The sequence below is a fragment of the Salvelinus fontinalis genome, chromosome 32 (assembly GCF_029448725.1).
Source record: "Salvelinus fontinalis isolate EN_2023a chromosome 32, ASM2944872v1, whole genome shotgun sequence".
NCBI lineage: Eukaryota > Metazoa > Chordata > Actinopteri > Salmoniformes > Salmonidae > Salvelinus > Salvelinus fontinalis.
In genome coordinates, this window is record NC_074696.1 from 28,941,613 (window position 1) to 28,966,616 (window position 25,004).

At 42.3% G+C, this 25,004-nt stretch overlaps 1 protein-coding gene across 1 annotated transcript in view; it reads left to right on the plus strand.

Annotated features, from left to right (window-relative positions):
* The window catches only part of LOC129831041 (forkhead box protein O6-like), a 57,707-nt gene that overhangs the window by 26,379 nt on the left and 6,324 nt on the right, over positions 1-25,004 (plus strand). The window lies entirely within an intron of this gene.

Here is a 25,004-nt window from a genome sequence, read left to right on the forward strand (position 1 = left end):
TCCGTCTCATGCTACTACTAGAGTGAAAGCACAGCCAGCATTCAAAAGTGACCAAAACATCAGCCAGGAAGCATAGGAACTGAGAAGTGGTCACCACCTGCAGAACCACTCCTTTATTGGGGGTGTCTTGCTAATTGCCTATAATTTCCACCTTTTGTCTATTCCATTTGCACAACAGCATGTGAAATTTATTGTCAATCAGTGTTGCTTCCTAAGTGGACAGTTTGATTTCACAGAAGTGTGATTGACTTGGAGTTACATTGTGTTGTTTAAGTGTTCCCTTTATTTTTTTGAGCAGTGTATATATATATATATGTGTGTGTGAGAGTGTGTGTGTGTGTGTGTGTGTGGTTGTGTGTATGTGTGTGTGTGGTTGTGGTGTTGTCTTGAATGCCTGGAACTGGTTGTGGTGGACTCGGCAGCCATGTTGTTCACCAGCTGACAGAGGAACACAACACTTGCTCTTTCAAAATGCTTTTTCTTTCAGTGTCTCTTTCTTTTCCTCATTTATCCCCCTTCTTTTTCACTTCGGCTTTATTTATTTCAACCTCGCTTTCCTTCTCTTTTTTTTTGTTCTCCCCCCGAAAACCAACTGTTTCTCTTTCAGCATCTTAAACCATAACCCCCCCTCCAGCCTCTCTCTCTCGCTCTCTCTCTCTCTCATGGGGAAGAGAGTTGGCAAGAATCAGGCTTGCTACCATGGCAACAGGAACCCTCCCTCTCCCACAGGTCTCCTTAGCAACTGGTAGCTTGGCATTGTAGTAATGAGCAGACCCAGCGTGCCAGGCTAACAGAGCACGAGAGGAGTGTGTGTGTACAGTGCCTTCAGAAAGTATTCATACCCCTTGACTTATTCCACATTTTGTTGTGTTACAGACATAATTCTAAATTGATTAAATTGAGATGTTTGGTAATTCTCACCCATCTACACACAATACCCTATAATGACAAAGTGAAAACATGTTTTTGAATTTTAAGCAAATTGATTGAAAATATAATACAGAAATATCTTATTTACATAAGAATTCACAACCCTGAATCAATGTTAGATTCACCTTTGGCAGTGATTACAGCTGTGATTCATTTTGGGTAAGTCTCTAAGAGCTTTGCACACCTGGATTGAATAATGTTTGAACATTATTCTTTTTTAAATTCTTCATGCTCTGTCAAGTTGGTTGTTGATCATTGCTAGACAAACCTTTTCAAGTCTTGCCATAGATGTTCAAGCAGATTTAAGAAAACATTTTAACTAGGCAACTCAGGGACATTCAATGTCATCATTCAATGTCATCTTGGTAAGCAACTCCATTGCATATTTGCCTTTGTGTTTTAGGTTATTGTCCTGCTGAAAGGTGAATTTGTCTCCTAGTGTCTGTTGGAAAGCAGACTGAACCAGGTTTTACTCTAGGATTTTGCCTGTGCATAGCTCTATTCCATGTATTTTTATCTAGAAAAAACTCCCTAGTCCTTGCAGATGACAAGTATACCCATAACATGATGCAACCAACAACATTCTTGAAAATATGAAGAGTGGTACTCAGTGATGTGTTGTGTTTGATTTGCCACAAAATGAACGCTTTGTATTCATTTTGTGTTCATTTCATGCAACATTTATTGCAGTTTTATTGCAAACAGGGAGGATGTTTTAGAATATTTGTTATCTGTACAGGCTTCCTTCTTTTCACTCTGTCATTTAGGTTAGTATTGTAGAGTAACTACAATGTTGTTGGTCCATCTTCAGTTTTCTCCTATCACAGCCATTAAAATCAATAATGGTTTTAAAGTCACCATTGGCCTCATGGTGAAATCCCCGAGGGGTTTCCTTCCTTTCCGGCAACTGAGTTAGTGAGGACGCCTGTATCTTTGTAGTGACTGGGTGTATTGATACACCATCCAAAGTCTAACTAATAACTTCTCCATGCTCAAAGGGATATTCAATGTCTGCTTTTTTAAAACCCATCTACCAATAGGTGCACTTCTTAGTGAAGCATTGGAAAGCCTTCCTGGTCTTTGTGGTTGAATCTGTGTTTGAAATTCACCACTCAACTGAGGGAACTTACAAATAATTGTATGTATGTGGTACAGAGATGAGGTAGTCATTAAAAAAAGGATGTGTATAGAAGTTTTCTATATATATATGTGTGTGTGTGTGTGTGTGTGTGTGTGTGTGTGTGTGTGTGTGTGTGTGTGTTTCTGCTAGCTTTTTAACAGTGTATGACTAACAAAAGCAGTGTGAGAAATACCAAATAACTGAGCCTCTCCAAGGTATGAGTGTGAATTTTCCATTTGCAAACCATTTTCAAGAAAGATCAAATTGTTGACACATTTGAATGCATTGGATTGAGTTGACAGTCTGAAGAAGAACACTACGTTTGAACCATTTAGTGTTGAGGCAGAGCAGTATTTGTATGTGCTGAAATAACATAGTTCTTTCTTTCTGTGGGTGGAGTTATCATGTTTGAGTTTATGAAGCAGTGGCTTTGTGTTGTGCCTCGTTGTAGAGATCAGGTTTCTCCTCTCAGAGACACGGGGAACAATTAGCATGCGACATGGTTGATGATTGATTGTGTACACAACACCCACCCAGGATTCAGAGGGAGAGTAAAATTATATGACAATGATATGATATTCTATGGGCGTAATGTTTTACCAAAGCCTATTGGAAGATATAGCCTTCTATCAATGGATTTCTTTCTATTTGAATGGCAACCATTACTAAGATACCGTATAAAATGAGGGACTCCTGGAAAGGGGAAAGCGGTCTGGAGCTGTCCATTTGGTATTTTGTTACTTTGATATTATGGAGTTATCTGATTCTGAAACATGTTAGCCTCAGTATGAACATAGATCTGATGGTGTAGAGTAGTGAAGTGATGGTCTCTCCAGAGACACAGTGCCAGGTGTCTCTGTCTTTAGGTGTGATGACAAGGCCTGTTTCTCAGCTCTCTCTCTCAGGTGTTATGGAGCCTGGAGCTCCCGAAGGTGTCTCCTCGCTTCACCTGGACTCAGCTCTCTCTGACGGATTTATGAGCTCCCACTGGGGACAGAGGTGTGAGCTACCAAAGGTGTCTCCTCTCCTCGTTCCACCTGGCATGGTGTGAAAGCTCAGGGAGGCACTTCGCTGTTCTCCAGGTGTGATTGCCTACAGGTAGATATTAGGAGTAGTAGTAGTGGTTGGGAAGAGGCCTGGCTCTAAACCCATTATTGTCACAGAGCCCAGAGCTGGCCGCGATGCCCTGATGACTGGGCAACACAGTAACAGCACAGCACTACAGTAACTGGCACGCAGGGAGGATTTTCAGATCCCCTGCCCCGCTTTCAGATGCTCCTTAATCTGCCCAGCTCTATTTTTATCTTCCCTCATCCTCCGCTCCCTCCCACCCCTGGGCTCTCCCTCTATATGTTCGCTCCTTTCCTCCCTGTCCATCCCTCCATCCGTCCCTCCTTTCTCAGAGCAGTTTTCAGGCCAGTAGCTCCAATTAGCAGAGGGTCTGGTGGGGATTGGGCTCGCTGTTTGCCCCTAAGGCCTTCAGGCTCCCTTCCTGCTTACCTCTCCCAGATCTCTCTCAGGTTAGCGTCTCAGTTCCCTCCCAACTCTTCTCCCTCCTCCCCAGAGCAAAGCAGGGGGAGTGAAAGGCCTGCTGTCGCCTGAGGGGCTGAGGAGCGTAGGCCTGAGGTATGGCTCCAGTCCCTCTGCTGCTTGCAACACTGAGGAGGACAAGATTATTGGTACTGTACTTCTCTCAGAGGCTAGAACCTAAACACTTCTGAAACAGTTACTACTTCTACTGCTGCTATTATTACCACTAATACCAGACTATTACTATTGATACCTGTACCACTACTACTGCTACCACCACCACTACTACTACTACCGCTACCACTAGGGTTGAATATTTACCCGGTATTTTACAAATGTTCCATCCCGAGAATAAATCACTTTTCTCCAGGGTAACCCAGTATTTCCCGCCAAAACCGAAAGTGTCATTCAAAAGCATATAAATGTATGGATTTGATTTTTCACATGCGCCACATACAACAGGTGTAAACCTTACTGTGAAATGCTTACTTACAAGCCCTTAACCAACAATGCAGTCCAGAGAGTTAAGAAAATATTTACTAAAACAAACAAAAATAAATTAAATCAAAAAGTAACACAAGAAAATTACATAACAGTAATGAGGCTATATACAGCGGGTTCCGGTACCGAGTCAATGTGCAGGGGTACAGGTTAGTCAAAGTAATTTGTAAAGTGACTATGCATAGAAAAGAAACAGCGAGTAGCAGCAGTGTAAAAACAGAGCGGGGGGGGGGGGGGGGGGCAATGTAAGTAGCCTGGGTAGCCATTTGATTAATTGTTCAGCAGTCTTATAGCTTGTGGATAGAAGCTGTTAAGGAGCCTTTTGTTCCTAGACCTGGCGCTCCGGTACCGCTTGCCGTGCAGTAGAGAGTACAGTCTATGACTTGAGTGACTGGAGTGACTGGAGTCTTTGACTATTCCTCTGACACCGCCTACGATATACAGTTGAAGTCGGAAGTTTACATAAACTCATGTTGGTGTCATTAAATCAAATTTTTCAACCACTCCACAAATTTCTTGTTAACAAACTATAGTTTTGGCAAGTCGGTTAGGACATCTACCTTGTGCATGACACAAGTAATTTTTACAACAGTTGTTTACAGACAGATTATTTCACATATAATTCACTGTATCACAATTCCAGTGGGTCAGAAGTTTACATACAATAAGTTGACTGTGCCTTTAAACAGCTGGGAAAATTCCAGAAAATTATGTCATGGATTTAGAAGCTTCTGATTGGCCAATTGACATCATTTGAGTCAATTGGAGGTGTACCTGTGGATGTATTTCAAGGCCTACCTTCAAACTCAGTGCCTCTTTGCTTGACATCATGGGAAAATCAAAAGAAATTAGCCAAGACCTCAGAAAAACAGTTGTAGACCTCCACAAGTCTGGTTCATCCCTCCATACTGCTCAGGAAGGAGACACATTCTGTCTCCTGGAGATGAACATACTTTGGTGCGAAAAGTGCAAATCAATCCCAGAACAACAGCAGAGAACCTTGTGAAGATGCTGGAGGAAACAGGCACAAAAGTATCTATATCCACAGTAAAACGAGTCCTATATTGACATAACCTGAAAGGCCGTTCAGCAAGGAAGAAGCCACTTCTCCAAAACCGCCATAAAACATCCAGACTATGGTTTGCAACTGCACATGGGGACAAAGATTGTACTTTTTGGAGAAATGTCCTCTGGTCTGATGAAACAAAAATAGAACTGTTTGGCCATAATGAGCATCGTTATGTTTGGAGGAAAAAGGGGGAGACTTGCAAGCCGAAGAACACCATCCCAACAGTGAAGCACGGGGGTGGCAGCATCATGTTGTGGGGGTGCTTTGCTGCAGGAGGGACTGGTGCACTTCACAAAATAGATGGCATCATGAGGTAGAAAAATCAATCAATCAATCAATTTTATTTTATATAGCCCTTCGTACATCAGATAATATCTCGAAGTGCTGTACAGAAACCCAGCCTAAAACCCCAAACAGCTAGAATGCAGGTGTAGAAGCACGGTGGCTAGGAAAAACTCCCTAGAAAGGCCAAAACCTAGGAAGAAACCTAGAGAGGAACCAGGCTATGAGGGGTGGCCAGTCCTCTTCTGGCTGTGCCGGGTGGAGATTATAACAGAACTATGCCAAGATGTTCAAAAATGTTCATAAGTGACAAGCATGGTCAAATAATAATCATGAATAATTTTCAGTTGGCTTTTCATAGCTGATCATTAAGAGTTGAAAAACAACAGGTCTGGGACAGGTGGCGGTTCCATAACCGCAGGCAGAACAGCTGAAACTGGAATAGCAGCAAGGCCAGGCGGACTGGGGACAGCAAGGAGTCACCACGGGCGGCAGTCCCGATGCATGGTCCTAGGGCCCAGGTCCTCCGAGAGAAAGAAAGAGAGAAGGAGAAAATTAGAGAGAGCCAAGATTTTCAAAATGTTCATAAATGACAAGCATGGTCAAATAATAATCAGGAATAAATCTCAGTTGGCTTTTCATAGCCGATCATTAAGAGTTGAAAACAGCAGGTCTGGGACAGGTAGGGGTTTCGTAACCGCAGGCAGAAACAGTTGAAACTGGAATAACAGCAAGGCCGGGCGGACTGGGGACAGCAAGGTGTCAGCATGCCCAGGTAGTCCTGACGTATGGTCCTAGGGCTCAGGTTCTCAGAGAGAAAGAGAGAACGAGAGAATTAGAGAGAGCATACTTAAATTCACACAGGACACTGGATAAGACAGGAGAAGTATTCCAGGTATAACCAACTGACCCTAGCCCCCCGACACATAAACTACTGCAGCATAAATACTGGAGGCTGAGACAGGAGCGGTCAGGAGACACTGTGGCCCCATCCGAAGAAACCCCCGGACAGGGCCAAACAGGAAGGATATAACCCCACCCACTCTGCCAAAGCACAGCCCCCACACCACTAGAGGGATATCCTCAACCACCAACTTACAATCCTGAGACAAGGCCGAGTATAGCCCACAAAGGTCTCCATCACAGCACAACCAAGGGGGGGCGCCAACCCAGACAGGAAGTTCACGTCAGTAACTCAACCCACTCAAGTGACGCACCCCTCCTAGGGACGGCATGAAAGAGCACCAGCAAGCCAGTGACTCAGCCCCAGTAACAGGGTTAGAGGCAGAGAATCCCAGTGGAGAGAGGGGAACCGGCCCTGGAGAGACAGCAAGGGCGGTTCGTTGCTCCAGAGCCTTTCCGTTCACCTTCACACTCCTGGGCCAGACTACACTCAATCATATGACCTACTGAAGAGATAAGTCTTCAGTAAAGACTTAAAGGTTGAGACTGAGTCTGCGTCTCTCACATGGGTAGGCAGACTGTTCCATAAAAATGGAGATCTATAGGAGAAAGCCCTGCCTCCAGCTGTTTGCTTAGAAATTTTAGGGACAATTAGGAGGCCTGCGTCTTGTGACCGTAGCGTACGTGTAGGTATGTACGGCAGGACCAACTCGGAAAGATAGGTAGGAGCAAGCCCATGTAACGCTTTAAAGGTTAACAGTAAAACCTTGAAATCAGCCCTTGCCTTAACGGGAAGCCAGTGTAGGGAAGCTAGCACTGGAGTAATATGATCAAATTTCTTGGTTCTAGTCAGGATTCTAGCAGCCGTATTTAGCACTAACTGAAGTTTATTTAGTGCTTTATCCGGGTAGCCGGAAAGTAGAGCATTGCAGTAGTCTAACCTAGAAGTAACAAATGCATGGATTAATTTTTCTGCATCATTTTTGGACAGAAAATTTCTGATTTTTGCAATGTTACGTAGATGGAAAAAAGCTGTCCTTGAAACAGTCTTGATATGTTCGTCAAAAGAGAGATCAGGGTCAAGAGTAACGCCGAGGTTCTTCACAGTTTTATTTGAGACGACTTTACAACCATCAAGATGAATTGTCAGATTTAACAGAAGATCTCTTTGTTTCTTGGGACCTAGAACAAGCATCTCTGTTTTGTCCGAGTTTAAAAGTAGAGAGTTTTCAGCCATCCACTTCCTTATGTCTGAAACACAGGCTTCTAGCGAGGGCAATTTTGGGGCTTCACCATGTTTCATTGAAATGTACAGCTGTGTGTCATCCGCATAGCAGTGAAAGTTAACATTATGTTTTCGAATAACATCCCCAAGAGGTAAAATATATAGTGAAAACAATAGTGGTCCTAAAACGGAACCTTGAGGAACACCGAAATGTACAGTTGATTTGTCAGAGGACAGACCATTCACAGAGACAAACTGATATCTTTCCGACAGGTAAGATCTAAACCAGGCCAGAACTTGTCCGTGTAGACCAATTTGGGTTTCCAGTCTCTCCAAAAGAATGTGGTGATCGATGGTGTCAAAGGCAGCACTAAGGTCTAGTAGCACGAGGACAGATGCAGAGCCTCGGTCTGACGCCATTAAAAGGTCATTTACCACCTTCACAAGTGCAGTCTCAGTGCTATGATGGGGTCTAAAACCAGACTGAAGCATTTCGTATACATTGTTTGTCTTCAGAAAGGCAGTGAGTTGCTGCGCAACAGCTTTTTCTAAAATTTTTGAGAGGAATGGAAGATTCGATATAGGCCGATAGTTTTTTATATTTTCCGGGTCAAGGTTTGGCTTTTTCAAGAGAGGCTTTATCACTGCCACTTTTAGTGAGTTTGGTACACATCCGGTGGATAGAGAGCTGTTTATTATGTTCAACATAGGAGGGCCAAGCACAGGAAGCAGCTCCTTCAGCAGTTTAGTAGGAATAGGATCCAGTATGCAGCTTGAAGGTTTAGAGGCCATGATTATTTTCATCATTGTGTCAAGAGATATAGTACTAAAACACTTAAGTGTCTCTCCCGATCCCAGGCCCTCGCAGAGCTGTGCAGATCCAGGACAGCTAAGCCCTGGAGGAATACGCAGATTCAAAGAGGAGTCCGTAATTTGCTTTCTAATGGTCATGATCTTTTCCTCAAAGAAGTTCATGAATTTATTACTGCTGAAGTGAAAGCCATCCTCTCTTGGGGAATGCTGCTTTTTAGTTAGCTTTGCAACAGTATCAAAAAGAAATTTTGGATTGTTCTTATTTTCCTCGATTAAGTTGGAAAAGTAGGATGATCGAGCAGCAGTGAGGGCTCTTCGGTACTGCACGGTACTGTCTTTCCAAGCTAGTCGGAAGACTTCCAGTTTTGTGTGGCGCCATTTCCGTTCCAATTTCCTGGAAGCTTGCTTCAAAGCTCGGGTATTTTCTGTATACCAGGGAGCTAGTTTCTTATGACAAATGTTTTTCGTTTTTAGGGGTGCAACTGCATCTAGGGTATTGCGCAAGGTTAAATTGAGTTCCTCAGTTAAGTGGTTAACTGATTTTTGTCCTCTGACGTCCTTGGGTAGGCAGAAGGAGTCTGGAAGGGCATCAAGGAATTTTTGTGTTGTCTGAGAATTTATAGCACGACTTTTGATGCTCCTTGGTTGGGGTCTGAGCAGATTATTTGTTGCGATTGCAAACGTAATAAAATGGTGGTCCGATAGTCCAGGATTATGTGGAAAAACATTAAGATCTACAACATTTATTCCATGGGACAAAACTAGGTCCAGAGTATGACTGTGGCAGTGAGTAGGTCCAGAGACATGTTGGACAAAACCCACAAAAATGATGTGGATATATTGAAGCAACATCTCAAGACATCAGTCAGGAAGTTAAAGCTTGGTTGCAAATGGGTCTTCCAAATGGACAATGACCCTAAGCATACTTCCAAAGTTGTGGCAAAATGGCTTGTGACAACATGGCCAAGGTATTGGCGTGGCCATCACAAAGCCCTGACCTCAATCCTATAGAAAATTTGTCGGCATAACTGGAAAAGCGTGTGCGAGCAAGGAGGCCTACAAACCTGATTCAGTTACACCAGCTCTCTCAGGAGGAATGGGCCAAAAATTCACCCAACTTCTTGTGGGAAGCTTGTAGAGGGCTACTCGAAACGTTTGACCCAAGTTAAACAATTTAAAGGCAATGCTACCAAATACTAATTGAGTGTATGTAAACTTCTGACCCACTGGGAATGTGATGAAAGAAATAAAAAACTGAAATAAATTATTCTCTCTACTATTATTCTGACATTTCGCATTCTTAAAATAAAGTGGTGATCCCAACTGACCGACAACAGGGATTTTTTTACTAGGATTAATTGTCAGGTATTGTGAAAAACTGAGTTTAAAGGTTTTTTGTCTAAGGTGTATATAAACTTCTGACTTCAACTTTAGGTCATGGATGTCAGGAAGCTTGGTCCCAGTGATGTACTGGACCGTATGCACTACCCTCTGAAGCGCCTTACAGTCAGATTAGAGCTTTGATCAGCATGAAAATTTGAACCTGATACTACCTGAGCTTGATGAGCCATATATTAAATACATTTTATGAGCCGTACATTAATGACTTTTAATGCGCTCAAGCCCCAAAAAGCCCAAATGATTGTGCTGTTGTCCAATAGGCTACATACAGTGCCTCCGGAAAGTATTCAGACCCCGTAACGTTGTTCGTTGCAACCTTATTATAAAATGTATTAAATACATTTTTGTTCCTCATCAGTCTACACAAAATACCCCATAATGACAAAGCAAAAACAGATTTAGACATTTTTGCAAATGTATTAAAACAGAAATATCACCTTTAAATAAGTATTCAGAACCTTTGCTTTGAGACTCGAAATTGAGCTCAGGTGTATCCTGTTTCCATTGATCATCCTTGAGATGTTTCTACAACTTAATTGGAGTCCACCTGTGGTAAATTCAATGGATTGGACATGATTTGCTAAGACACACACCTGTCTATATAAGGTCCCACAGTTGACAGTGCATGTCAGGGCAAAAACCAAGCCACGCCTCGCCAGTAGGCTAATATTTTTGAGTGTGAACTGAATTACCGTACTGTATTGTATTATACTGTATTATATGGACTGGAATTAGGCACCTCATTTAAACCATGATAAAGCAGAAGAGAACATGCGGTTCTGGTGCAGACCATGTGACCTACAAAGTCACAAATATGATTTCTATTTTGAAATATCATAGGTCCTATTTCTATAATTAGTAGGCTGATGCACATATACCTTTCATAATATTTCAGCAAATGTTATTAGCCTACCTCCTCTTTCTCTCTCGTTGCTTCATTCCTCCCTCGCGTTCAACAGTTAAATGAAATACGTTTTGTTGTCTTTATCGTCATCATTCTAATGACATCCTTAAATAATATAGGACTAGAATTAGATGCAGAAGGCTTTCACTTCTCTTCACGAAGATTGAATGCTTATGGGCCTGAATAAATAACTTTTATAGCTTTCCTCCATCGCAAGTTTGCTTTTCTTTCTTACCCATGTGTTGTTCTATTGGCTGCTGTATTTAACATTCAGCAAAAAAAGAGCTTGCGTCCCTCTTCGAATAGTCCATTGCTATAAGAAATGCTAAGAAAATAATTTCAGTAAGCTATTCTAGTCTAGCTTATCCTGCATGGGACTCCAAGAACTAAGGAGAGTTTTTTAAGGAGAGACTAGCGGAGCACAGGTGCTTGCATACTGCACAAGAGACAGAGGCTATAAGTTAGAAGCTTACTATGCATAACCCATCATTATTTAGCTAAATATAAGGCTAATACTGCATTGAATGTCTTACCTGAAAGAGCTAGGCTAGGACATCTATGTATAGGGTTTTATATATCAATCTAGAACAAAATAGTCTATTTTGGATGCAATTTGAATGGATTTGGAGAGAGAGAAAGACCATATTCAATTAATAGGCTGTTTTAAAACTCTGCAGCTGCAAAACAATAAAATATCTTTACAATTAAAAAACAAGTTGACCCCGAAAGCCCGATGCAGATGGGTAGACTATTCTGCAGCAAATATAGGCCTGCCTGTCACAAGAAAAAAAGTTACCATGATGAGATGATAGGTCTACATGCATTGTGAACTGCGCTCCATACTGAGAGGCTCTGTCCCCACCCTGATCGTTGATGATTCATGCAGAGGCCGTAGAGAAGCCCGATTTATACATTGGATATAATTTAACAGTTCCATTTCACCCCATGCTGTTCATAAAGCTAATTTATTATAATTAACCGGTTTCTCACAGTTATTTAGCCCGGAAAAAGGGAGTGGTCTTTGGCAGTAAATCTCAGTAAATCTAGGTAACCAGGTTCCCGCCATTCAACCCTAACTACTACTACCTCTACTATGATACTACCACTACAGCTGTCACATACTATTGTTCCCACTACAGCAAGTACAACACAGTACCACAACTGGTAACACCATTACTGTAGCACTCCCACTCCCACCATAACCCACATATCTTTAGAACAACCTTGTATACTGCTGCTTGTGTTGACCTATTATTATTTCCCTTCAATCCATCAGAGCATTGTATCTCTCTCTTCTCCACTCCCCCAGCTACACCTTCCCCTTCTCTTCCCCCTCTTCCATTAATCCGTGAGCCTCCCAGTCCTTTATTTCCTTTCAAAGAGACAAGCACTGGCCGTGACATCAGTCACAGGAAGTGAATCTTTAGCGTCGACTCATTTCCATCGATCGCCTTCAGACAGGCTTAGCAGAATAGAGGCAGGCGAGAGGAAAGCCATTCCCGCACAGCCCACTCTGGCTCCTGCTCTCTCTCGCTCTCTCTATCTGCATACAGAAAGAAAGCCTCTCTCTCCACAATGAACGCATGCAGTCGTCAGCAGCTGTTATCTTCTCCCTCCACTCCTCCACTGCTGCTTATGATCAAATAAATGCTACGGCACGTGTAGACTACCCATTGACAGCACCGACCGTGTGTAATGACACACGCACACACAGTTTTGTATTGCTATCCTTGTGGGGACCAAAGAATTGATTCCCATCCAAAATCTTATTTTCCCTAACTTTAAATCTAATCCTAACCGTAACCTTAACCCTTAACCTAACCATTACCCTAACCTTAACCCCAAACCCGTAACCCTAAAATGATACCTAACTCTAATTGTAACCCTAACCCCTAAGCCTAAAATACATATTTTCCTTGTGGGGGACCAGCAATATGTCCCCACTTGTCCGAATTGTCCTTGTTTTGCTCTCTTTGTGAGCACTTCTGGTCCCCACAAGGATAGTTAAACAAAAACACACACACACTGACAGGGCCGACCGTGCATAATGACGGTTAGCTCTGTGAAATTGATGAATAAATAATGGTTGGAGCACGGTGGAAAATCAACTGCTTTTCTCTAGTGTCTAGTCCTACTATAAAGCTCTGAAGAAGGCTCCTTAGAACATTCCCCTAGAACACTCAGGGTTAGTATGGACAGTCCATATTCCGTCTTAATCCCCTCTAATAGAACACCGCCCACATGCACAGTATGTAAAACAGAACGCTCTGAATTCTACAACGCTCTGGAATGTGTAGTGTTAAAATGTGAAAGCAACACAAAAAACGAAATACAATTCATTACCTGATGTTCCAGTGAATTCTCTAAAGAACCTCCCCATTCCATAGAGTTCTCCACTGAGGATAGTGGTAAAAGCTAGAATATAAAAACGTCCAGTCGGTGAGATGCAGACGAAAGGGGAGCAGAGGCAACAACCTGTTCCACTCTTGGACGTTTACAGACCTGTGGCAGGGAGAGTAAATCAACATGGCTTTCTTGTGGTTTTCAGTTCAGCCTACAGTACAGTACTCTCGGGTGAGCAGCTGGTTCCTCCGTGTCAAATGTTTATAGCTAGTATCAAAATCAAGCGAATGCAGGATATGTAGAATATCATGAATAAACCAAGGAGAACCAGTCAACTAGATGCTCCCAGACGTTTAAAGAAGTGCCCATAGACAGTGGTCCAAATAATGCTTAATTAAAAATGGATTCCCTGTATATCAACAGCTCTTCAAAACACAATATACTGTACAAGCTGTCTTTCTTGTACCTAATGAGCTGAGAGTGATGTACAGTGCATTTGGAAAGTATTCAGATGCCTTGACTTTTTCCCCATTTTGTTACATTACAGCCTTATTCTAAAATGGATTAAATTATATTTGTACTTCATCAATCTACACATAATGAAAAAGCAAAAAAGTTTTTTTTATACATTTTAGCAAATGTATTAAAGATTAAAAAAACAGAAATACCTTAATTACATTAGTTTTCAGAAGACCCTTTGCTATGAGACTCAAAATTGAGCTCAGGTGAATCCTGTTTCCATTGATCATCCTTGAGATGTTTCTACAACTTGATTGGCATCCACCTGTGGTAAATTCAATTAATATGACATGATTTGGAAGGGCACACACCTGTCTATATAAGGTCCCACATTTGACAGTGCATGTCAGAGCAAAAACCAAGCCATGAGGTCGAATGAATTGTCTGTAAAGCTCTGAGACAGGATTGTGTCAAGGTACAGATCTGGGCAAGGGTACCAAAAAATGTATGCAGCATTGAAGGTCCCCAAGAACACAGTGGCCTCCATCATTCTTAAATGGAAGAAGGTTGGAATGACTGAGACTCTTCCTAGAGCTGGCCGCCCAGCCAAACTGAGATATCGGGTGAGAAGGGCCTCTGTGAGCTCCAGAGTTCCTCTGTGGAGATGGGAGAAACTTCCAGAAGGACAACTATCTCTGCAGCACTCCACCAAACAGTCATTTATGGCAGAGACAGACGGAAGCTACTCCTCAGTAAATGGCACATGACAGCCTGCTTGGAGTTTGCCAAAAAGCACCTAAAGGACTCAGACCATGAGAAACAAGATTCTCTGGTCTGATGAAACCAAGATTGAACTCTTCGGCCTGAATGCCAAGCGTCATGTCTGGAGGAAACCTGGCACTATCCCTATGGTAAAGCATGGTGGTGGGAGCATCATGCTATGAGGATGTTTTTCAGTGGCAGGGACTGGGAGACTAGTCAGGATCGAAGAGCAAAGTAAGGAGAGATCCTTGATGAAAACCTGCTCCAGAGCGTTCAGGACCTCAGACTGGGGGAAAAGGTTCACCTTCCAAAAGTAAAACGACCCTAAGCACACAGTCGAGACAAAGCAAGAGTGGCTTCGGGACAAGTCTCTGAATGTCCTTGAGCGGCCCAGCCAGAGCCCGGACTTGAACACAATCGGACATCTCTGGAGAGACCTGAAAATAGCTGTGCAGCGACGCTCCCCATCCAACCCGACAGAGCTTGAGAAGATCTGCAGAGAAGAATTGGAGAAACTCCCCAAATACAGGTGTGCCAAGCTTGTAGCGTCATACCCAAGAAGACTCGAGGCTGTAATCGCTGACAAAGGTGCTTCAACGAAGTACTGAGTAAAGGGTCTGAATACTTATGTAAATGTGATATGTTTTTTATTTTTAATACATTTGTAAACATTTCTAAAAACCTGTTTATGCTTCGTCATTATGGGGTATTGTGTGTAGATGGATGAGAAAAATAAATGATTTAATCCATTATAGAATAAGGCTGTAACGTAACAAAATGTGGAAAAGTCAAGGGGTCTGAATACTTTCCGAATGCACTGTACGTCCCAATCAAATCTTGTTATTGGAAGGTACTGTCCGTGTGCCAAAGGGACTATCTGTCTGATTGGGATCAGTTTGTCTGAGGTGAAAGCCTCCTAGATCCGGCATTAAGGAGACTCTTCATCAAGGCTTTTTAAGACCTTATTGTGGCATCAGGATCAATGTCCAATAAATAGGATTGAGCTGATTGGCCAGATATCACTGGTGTCTCACAGCATTGCATTCTCTTCACGAACAAATGTAGTCTGGTCAGTGACCATACAGTAAAAGTTGTCAAGACAGCACAAACAGATCTGGGACCAGGCTAGAACAACTGTTATATGTTTCTTTAGTTGATTCCCCACCAGGATCAGGACTGATAACATAGAGATATGGTACATCTGTTAAGAGATGGCCGTCTACTGATTTGAAACTGGCAGTTGTGTACTGCTGAACGCTAGCAGTGAAAAACATGTTTTCCTCAGAGAATATCAACAGGGACTTTGTGACGTGGACAGGTCAAGCTGTCCATATGTCCAGCCAGGCCGGTCAAGCAACCTGCGCTTGTTTTTGTTCTGTCCCACCATTTTTGTCACATATCATCGTCATAGTCACCGTTTCCACTCAAAATCGTCATGATCCTACTGATCGACCAATCCGTGTCCTGTCGCTGCGGTGTCGGGGTGAGCCCCAGCTAAGGAGTAGCCGAGATTTAAGCAGGATTAGCCTGGGATTGTCCTGGATTACCCAGGCTGGAGAGGGATTAGGTATGTAGTGTGTGTATTGAGAGAGTGTGTGTGTGTAGAGTGATAGAAAGAAAGAGGGAGGGAAAGAGCGAGAGCAAGAGAGAGAGAGACAGCCGGCCGAGCGTGGTGAGTCTGGGTCAAACTCAGTTTCTATTTATACTCCAGACTACACATGAGCTGCAGCAGTGCTAGCCTGGAAACACACACACCAACTAGCTCTCACAGTCTCACGTCAGAATTACACGTTCATCCATGTTTCTCAAATGTAACATTTCGAAGTTGTTGCAAATTAAAAATGTTGAAGTGTTTAAGTTTAGGCATTTTTAAGGTTAGGCTGAAGTTTAGGCATTAACTCATAAATTTTAAGATTAAGAATTAACTCCAAATGGTTAAAGTAAGGCTTGGGGTAGGCTTAAAACAAAAATCTCAAAAACAGCTTTCTATTGCTGGATTCAAAAATGTGACCTTTGGCACAAGAAGCAGATGCTTACGCACATCCGCCATCCTTGTCCACAACGTCCTAGCAAATCCGAAACCTACTTGAAGGTAACAGCACTCACTGTTGCCCCCTAGTGGACAGTTTCCACGTCATTTTCAGATGTCCTCAGACATGGATGTACGTCGAATACTGACTTGTATCACGGTTGACCTGGCGGAACACACAGCAGCGCTAGCCTGTTACACAACTCACCCTGCAGGAGTAGAACTGTAGAGACCTGAAGACGAGGTCACTCACCGTGCTATCAGTCACACTCAATCTCTCCCAGTGTGTGTGTACGTGTGCTTGTGTCACACTCAATCTCGCCCAGCCTCAGGCAAGGCCTCTCAGCTTCATGATAGAATATCTTTGTGACAAGTTAATATAGAGACTAGTGTTAATACAGTATGGCAGTGAGATATGACACGGTGGTTGAACACCCCTAAACTTGCTCATTTGTATCCTGGTTGTGCAGAACAGTGTTAACCACAATGGACAACTCCAAAGTGTTTTATGGATGTGAAAATCAAACCTCCTTTTAAGTCAAATATAATTTATATTATATTCTTATAGGTTCCCTATAGGTCCCAGTAGCCACTTGCGAACTTACATAAATGATTCATGTAGTGGTCATCAGTCTGGTAATACAAGGCTAAGGTCCCGTACTCCTAGTAGGGTAGTAACAGTGATAGTGGTGGTAGTATGTTTTACCACACTTGACTTGCTAATCAGTGGGGCTGACTGTTCCACATAGGTAGCGATAGTTCGCTAGGTAGTGAAGAGTGGTGACTGCTGCTGATTCAGGCTCCCTGGTGGATAGGAACACAAATCTGTCAGACTCAGATAAAAGTCTATTTGGAGTAGCTGCCTTCTTTGCCTGCAGCATCATCAAACAGCATCTGACTGCCATGCACATGCACACACACACATCACACGTACACGCACACATATACACTTCATCTCTCTCTGTCTCTCTCTACTCCCTCTCTCGTTTGGTTTACTCTGTTGCCATCGTTACGCCCAGCTGGAGCCCACCGTCATGTGAGGAACCTGTCAGGGCGTCTCTCTCAGATCACCTGATGTGGGTCGATCTCACGTTGGCCTAGCTCACTATGCCATCATTCAATTTGCCTTTGATTAAGTCTGTTAGTATACTCGCTGTATGTGGTGTATACCACCGCTGCATCTCTACTGCTGTGTCGTGGGTCGGTGTGTGAGTGGAAGTGCATCTGGCTATTGCATCAGCTTGTGCTCATAACTGCTCATGTAATTTGTCAGCTTTGCATTTTCTGCTGAGGACCCCTCATAGGGCGGAAAGGACATAAATACATCTCTTATCCGATTTCCACTCCGCTGTAAAAAGACTGGAGTCAAAGCAGCATGTTGTCAGTGGTGGATTGGTGGATGGGGTACATTTGCCAGTTAGAAGTCACTGTGGGGGGGCTCTGGGAGATAGGAAATTGTAGGTAGGACCCAGGATTGATTTGCAACCCACTTAGCTGCTGCATTTTCCTGGAGATGTTTTGTGAGGATCGACAGGACACTATATCTTTTGTTCAGGTGTTTTGCTTTCAACACAATACCAACCAACAAAGAGACGTAGCTAATCTATTTACTCGGGAGGGAGTCCAATTTCCACTGGTAGGGCCCATAGTTTAGGGTTAGGAGGGGAACATATACACTGACAGACACTATATTGATTCCACAGGGAGGTGGGTGGTTAGGAGACTCTTGAATATAGATTTGTATCTCCCATTTCATTTGTTTCTGGGTATTTGGTTGCTTTTCCATGTGAATGGGGGGAGTAGAAATTGTGTCACCAGAGGTGACTAGAAAATAGATAGGTGGATGGATAGATGGGTGGAGAGAAGGAGAGAATGAGAGATGGCGTGATTAGGAGATGTGGAGTGCCACAGAGAGAAAGATGAATGGTAGAGGAGAGCAGCAAAATTGGACAGGAGGCAGAGGAGAGAATGATGGAGAGAATGAAGATAGAGAACGGGATGAGATGAGGAGACCTGTGAGCTACATGTGATGGGGGAATAAAACCAGGTGGGGAAATAGGCTATAGACACGACAATAGTAACCTTAGTAACCTTAATATTGTAACATTAGCTCACTTGTATGGCCAGTTCATGCACCACAATAGATCATACTTTTACACAAAACATAACTAGCTAGTTACGTTAAGTTTAAAACCACCAAACTCATGTTAATTTGCATTGCACAGACCAAGCTAAATACGGTAAAATGAGGTAGCCAGATTTCAAAGTTAGTTACGCTACATTTCCTCGAAGAACAACCAAGACCACACAAACCATAGCCAAGAATACACATTGTTTTGTTAAAAGACATAAAGATAGTTAAGAACCGCATATAGTCGAACCCCAAACACACATGTAAACAGAACCTCAGTTGTGCACGCTAGCATCAACTTACCAGACTGACAGGCATAGGCCTTCTCCAGCCGTCTTGTCATTCTTCTAATCCAAATTTGTGCTAACTGATCAGCACAGTGTTAAGTTACTTTTCAGTGTGTTCACAGAAAATCTAAAGTCACCACGCACAAGTAAAAAGTAGTCAGGGGGCTGCACACGGTGCACCAGGGGAAAACATCAAAATCACTGCATGTGTGACATGCTGTGTTGCAGCCTGGTCTGATAGACTAGACGTAACATAGTACATGTAAATCCAGGACAATGAAATTAGTATGATATGTTATGTTTGGTATGGTTTCACAAGACATAGGGTTACATATGGCAAAAACGAGGGTGGTTGGTCGGGGTGGAAGGATGGGTGTATAACACAAAGGTCTAGCAACCCAAAGGTTGAGTGTTCCAACCTCTTCATGGACAACTTTAGCATTTAAGCTAATTACCAACTTTGCTACTACTTACTAGTTTCTAGCTACTTTGCAACTACTTAGCATGTTAGCTAAACCTTCCCCTAACCCCAACCTTAATCCTTTAACATAACTCCTAACATTAACCTTAACCCTAACCTAGCTAACATTAATGTTAGCCACAACAATTTGGAATTCGTAACATATCATATGTATTGCAAAATCATAACATGTCTTACGAATTGTAATTCATAACATATCATGCGAAATGGATGATGGACATCCACAAATGAATACATACCATACAAAATGTAACATACCAACTAAATGGAGTGTCTCGGATTTATGTAGATAATAATAAGAAATGCTATGAGATCAGGTTGCAGCCAGCCAGCAGTGTGCAGTCAAAAGAAAAGGAAATGCTAACTTGGTTAACTTTATTAAATGAATCTGTTTTCAACAAATTAACTGTTTTTAGACTACTATATTTTAACCAAGCAAGATAAATAAACATGTAATCACTACTGAGTGAATTAACAAAATAATTTTGGACTGAACGCATCCACACATTTAAAAGGTCTGTCGAAGTCAAAGTTCCCGGGCAAATTGAGCAATCAGGGGAGAAGGGCCTTGGTCAGGGAGGTGACCAAGAATCCGATGGTTACTCTGACAGAGCTCCAGAGTTCCTCTGTGGAGATGGGAGGACCTTCCAGAAGGACAACCATCTCTGCAGCACTCAGCCAATCAGGCCTTTATGGTAGATTGGCCAGATGGAGGCCACATGAAAGCACACGAAAGCCTGCTTGGAGTTTGCCAAAAGGCACCTAAAGACTCTCAGACCATGAGAAACAAGATTTAACTCTGTGACCTGAATGCAAACGTCACGTCTGGAAGAAACCTGGCACCATCCCTATGGTGAAGCATGGTGGTGGCAGCATCATGCTGTGGGGATGTTTTTCAGCGGCAGGGTCAGGATCAAGGGAAAAATCAATGGAGCAAAGTACAGAGAGATCCTTGATGACTGGGGTGAAGTTTCACCCTCCAACAGGATAACAACCCTAAGCACACAGCCAAGACAATGCAGTAGTGGCTTTCGGGACAAGTCTCTGAATGTCCTTGAGTGGCCGAGCCAGTGCCCGGACTTGAACCCGATCGAACATCTCTGGAGAGATGAAAATAGCTGTGCAGCTCCCCATCCAACCTGACAGAGCTTGAGAGGATGTGCAGAGAAGAATGGGAGAAACTCCCAAAATACAGATGTGCCAAGCTTGTAGCCTCATACCCAAGAAGACTTGAGGCTGTAATCGCTGCCAAAGGTGCTTCAACAAATTACTGAGTATAGGATCTGAATACTTATGTAAATGTGATATTTCCATTTTTTTTTTTTTATACATTTGCAAACATTCCTAAAAACCTGTTTTTGCTTTATCATTATGGGTTATTGTGCATAGATTGATGAGGGGAAAAAATGATTTAGTCCATTTTAGAATAAGGCTGTAACGTAACAAAATGTAGAAAAAGTCAAGGGGTCTGAATACTTTCCGAATGCACTGTATGTTGGTATTGTACATCAAACTATGTTTGCTCAGGTTTCTTAGGATTCAAACATTCTCAAATAGCCTAATTCATACTCTTCAATATATACTGTATGTAATTTGTCTGTATGTATTTTTAGATATAGGTCTATTGTAAATGTGTACAACTACAAACATAACTCTAACATTTTCACATGTACCAACAAACGGGTGTGATCATTCTACAGTGGTCTCTGCAGCTTATGCTCAAACCGGTGTGATTAGATCGCTTATTTAGAATGTCAGTTTCGATTGACACAACAGTCAGTGTTTGAGCTGGCCACACTGTTTTTTCACAGAAACATTTTGCACAAACACAGTCCTTATGAAGTTATGTCCTGAATGTGACCAATTTGTTTTTGGATGCAATGTTCAGAAATTTACAGAAGAAGCGACATTATTACACAATCCTCCAAACCAGAAAATGTAGGCTACATTTGTCCTAGCTCGAACTGAGGAAAGATTGATGTAACACAAGCAGTCATATTTAAGTAACTCTCGGCTGACAAACCACAGTATTAATTAGGTAATAGCAATTACTATTTATAATTCATCACATCACGAGTGAACTCACCATTGATAAAACACTTTTTAGTAATCCGACGATGTTTGTGTATGCTGCCATGTTTGTTTTTTTGCTTCAACCAAAGATAATAAGAGGAGACAAGATGAGTTTGGTCTGTTTGCAGTATGCACGTTGAAGGGGGTGTGTCGTCTACGATCATTCACTTCCCTTCATTCACTTCCGTAATTTTACTCGAAAGATGAGAGAACCATTCCTTCACCTCGGTATAACATCTTTGGTCTGACAGATGTATCTATGACATCCAGAATGCATCGTATACATGTCAACATGTCAACAAACATGGCGCCAGACATAGCTGGCAATTAGCTTAGCATTAGCTCATTATATTCAGTACAACCTTCAAAAAATGTAATTTACACACATCATAGGTGTCCATTACAATCTATGCAACAATCGTAATGCATTAGTTGTCACCAGTACTTGAAAACATGAATAAAACTGTACATGCCAGCCAGAAAATGTGCCAGTTCGTGCAGGACTGTGCAAATGTCTGCATACTTGATCTGCAGAAACAATAGGGAAGTGCTTGGGTTCTCCTAGAGAAGTTTGTCCAGCTCAGTAAAGTCTCAAACATAAATTGTCGGCAATACTGAAATGGGCTACTTTTATGTGAATCAATGAGGAGGTGGACCACACCTCAATTCAAACTGTTGTTAAGAAAATAAAACATGTTAGAAAATAATTTGAATTTGACAAGTTGAAACATAGCCTATAGATAATTAGCATACAGCGCGTGTTAACTGTCCTGTTGCGTAATAATCACATTTTGGAACAGTGAGTGCATACTGACAACAACTCATGCTGAGACGACCATTAGAGATATTTCGAAAAGGTTAAGCTGCATATTATTTTGACAGAGGTAATGAACTGTCCATTGATCAGCAAAGCAATTGATAAAACAAGACCATGTTTGAAACAAGTGGTTCTGAGCTTATGTTAATATTACACAGGTAAGCTAACAGTTACAGAAATCAGGATTGCAGACAGGCTCTATCTATCTGAGCTAATGTACTGTTGTTATGCAGGGCTCCTACTGACCAAAAAAGGATGTTAACATGATTATTTTTTTCAATACATATTTTGCTAAAAAAAGGGGGTTTAAAGAAATACAGGCATTCACCACATTACTAGAAGACAAAACAGCTCAATCAAGCCTGATGGTTTTGTAAGTATTAAAGACAAGCTTGCGTTCATTTAATTTTTAAAAAGCATGAAAAGGTGGTGTAATGGGATAACGTCTTACCGTACTGTGTAAAGATTACAATACTTGACCTTGTATGCAGTACAAATCACATGATTGTGGAAGCACCTCCTCAAAGAGAATGAATTAGACTGTTTGAGAAGTTTGAATCCTAAGCAACCTGTCTACACATACAGTTGAAGTCGGGAGTTTACATACACTTAGGTTGGAGTCATTAAAACTCGTTTTTCAACCACTTCACAAATGTCTTGTTAACAAACTATAGTTTTGGCAAGTCGGTTAGGACATCGACTTTGTGCATGACACAATTCATTTTTACAACAATTGTTTACACACAGATTATTGCACTTATAATTCATTGTATCACAATTCCAGTGGGTCAGAAGTTTACATGCAATAAGTTGAGTCTTTAAACAGCTTGGAAAATTCCAGAAAAGGATGTCATGGCTTTAGAAGCTTCTGATAGGCTAATTGACATCATTTGAGTCAATTGGAGGTATACCTGTGGATGTATTTCAAGGCCTACCTTCAAGCTCAGTGCCTCCTTGCTTGACATCATGGGAATATCAAAAGAAATCAGCCAAGATCTCAGAAAAAAAATGGTAGACCTCCACAAGCCTGGATCATCCTTGGGAGCAATTTCAAATGCCTGAAGGTACCATTTTCATCTGTATAAACAATACCATGGGACCATGCAGCCGTCCTACCGCTCAGGAAGGAGATGCGTTCTGTCTCCTAGAGATGAATGTACTTTGGTGCAAAAAGTGCAAATTATTCCCAGAACAACAGCAAAGGACCTGGTGAAGATGCTGGAGGAAACAGGTACAAAAATATCTATATCCACAGTAAAATGAGTCCTATATCAGATAACCTGAAAGGCCGCTCAGCAAGGAAGAAGCCACTTCTCCAAAACTGCCATAAAAAATCCAGACTACGGTTTGCAACTGCACATGAGGACAAAGATCGCACTTTTTGGATCACAAAAAAACTATGTTTTAAGTGAGAATAGGCATTGTGGCACTTCAGACCAATGCCTATTCTCACTTAAAACATAGTTTTTTTTGTTTTTCATAGATTGATAGAAGAGAGGAGAAAAGATACGGACAAGTGTAGTAGGGGAAAGTTGAAAATTAGATGAGATCGAAAAAGGGATACGGAAGGAAAATGGAAGAGTATGGTAATGATAAAGGCTACTTTACTTGGCTATAGCTGAAGAACATGCTTGGCCACAGATATGCAGAGTACTTAGCTTGACTAGCTCGGACGATCTCTATCCCTGCTAAGCTTCTCCTGCAGGCTGGTTTAGATCTCATCAGAGCATCAGACCATATTGTAAAAGTCACTCAGAGTAGGAGTACTGCTGATATCCAGGTTGGCGTCAACTTCAAATACTGCTATAGAGCTGTAGATTAGCTACATAGCAGACACTCAGATGAAACCCAGGGCTTAAGACATACAGGGCCTGTTCCAATATGCACACTATTATGCCACTTGAGTTATGAAGTGAGTAGTAAGTAGTATGTTAGTATGCATATTAGAACACAGCCGTAGGGAAGCATCATGTTTTACTTCACATACTGTATCTCTTCCTAGTAGACCTAGCCCCCTAAATAAGGTTAACCAGAGGCAGACATAATATCCACACAGCTACAGCTATTATCACAGCCCATGTTACTGGTTATTGACTCCTCTCTCTCTCTCTCTCTCTCTCTCTCTCTCTCTCTCTCTCTCTCTCTCTCTCTCTCTCTCTCTCTCTCTCTCTCTCTCTCTCTCTCTCTCCCGTCCATCTCCCCCTCTTTCTCTCTCGCTCTCCATCTCTCTCTCTCTTTATCATAATATCCAAACAGCTATAATCACTGCCCCTGGTACTATTTATAGGGTCATGGTTTATACAGAGGTTAAATAGACTTCACCTCTCTCTCTTGCTCTCTCTCTCTCTCTCTCTCTCTCTCTCTCTCTCTCTCTCTCTCTCTCTCTCTGTCTCTCTCTCTCTCTCTCCCCCCCTTTTCTGGCACTCTTCCAGATCTTCATTCTCTCGGCCAAATTACACCCCCCTCTCCCGTCTCCCTCTCTCTCATTCAGCCTCCTGGCTAGATCTCAGGGTTTCATATTTGGAGGCCTTGCGATCGATACAGTGTGTCTGTGATTGGGTTGCCACGCGTGATTAATTTCTGTAACCTTGGTGATAGTTTTATGTGGAGTCTCTGGCTGAAACCCTATGTATTATGTGTGAGTGTGTGCAGACAGGAGTGAGTGTGTGCAGACAGGAAAGGAAAGAAAATGAGAGGAAGGGAAAGGCAAGGAGATGGGTGGAGAGGAGTGGAGAGGAGTCGAGAAGAGAGTAGAGTAGGGGAGAGGAGAGGAGAAGAAGGGAAAGGAGTGGAGAGGAGAAGGGAGAGAAGAGGAGAAGAGGGGAGAGGCATCGATTGGCTGTAGCTCTGAGGCGCTGAGGCGCTGCTCCCTCCTTAGTCTCTCCTCCATCTTTCTCTTTTTATCTCTCCCTCTCTCAGGTAAAATAGTTTGGTGTTGATTTCA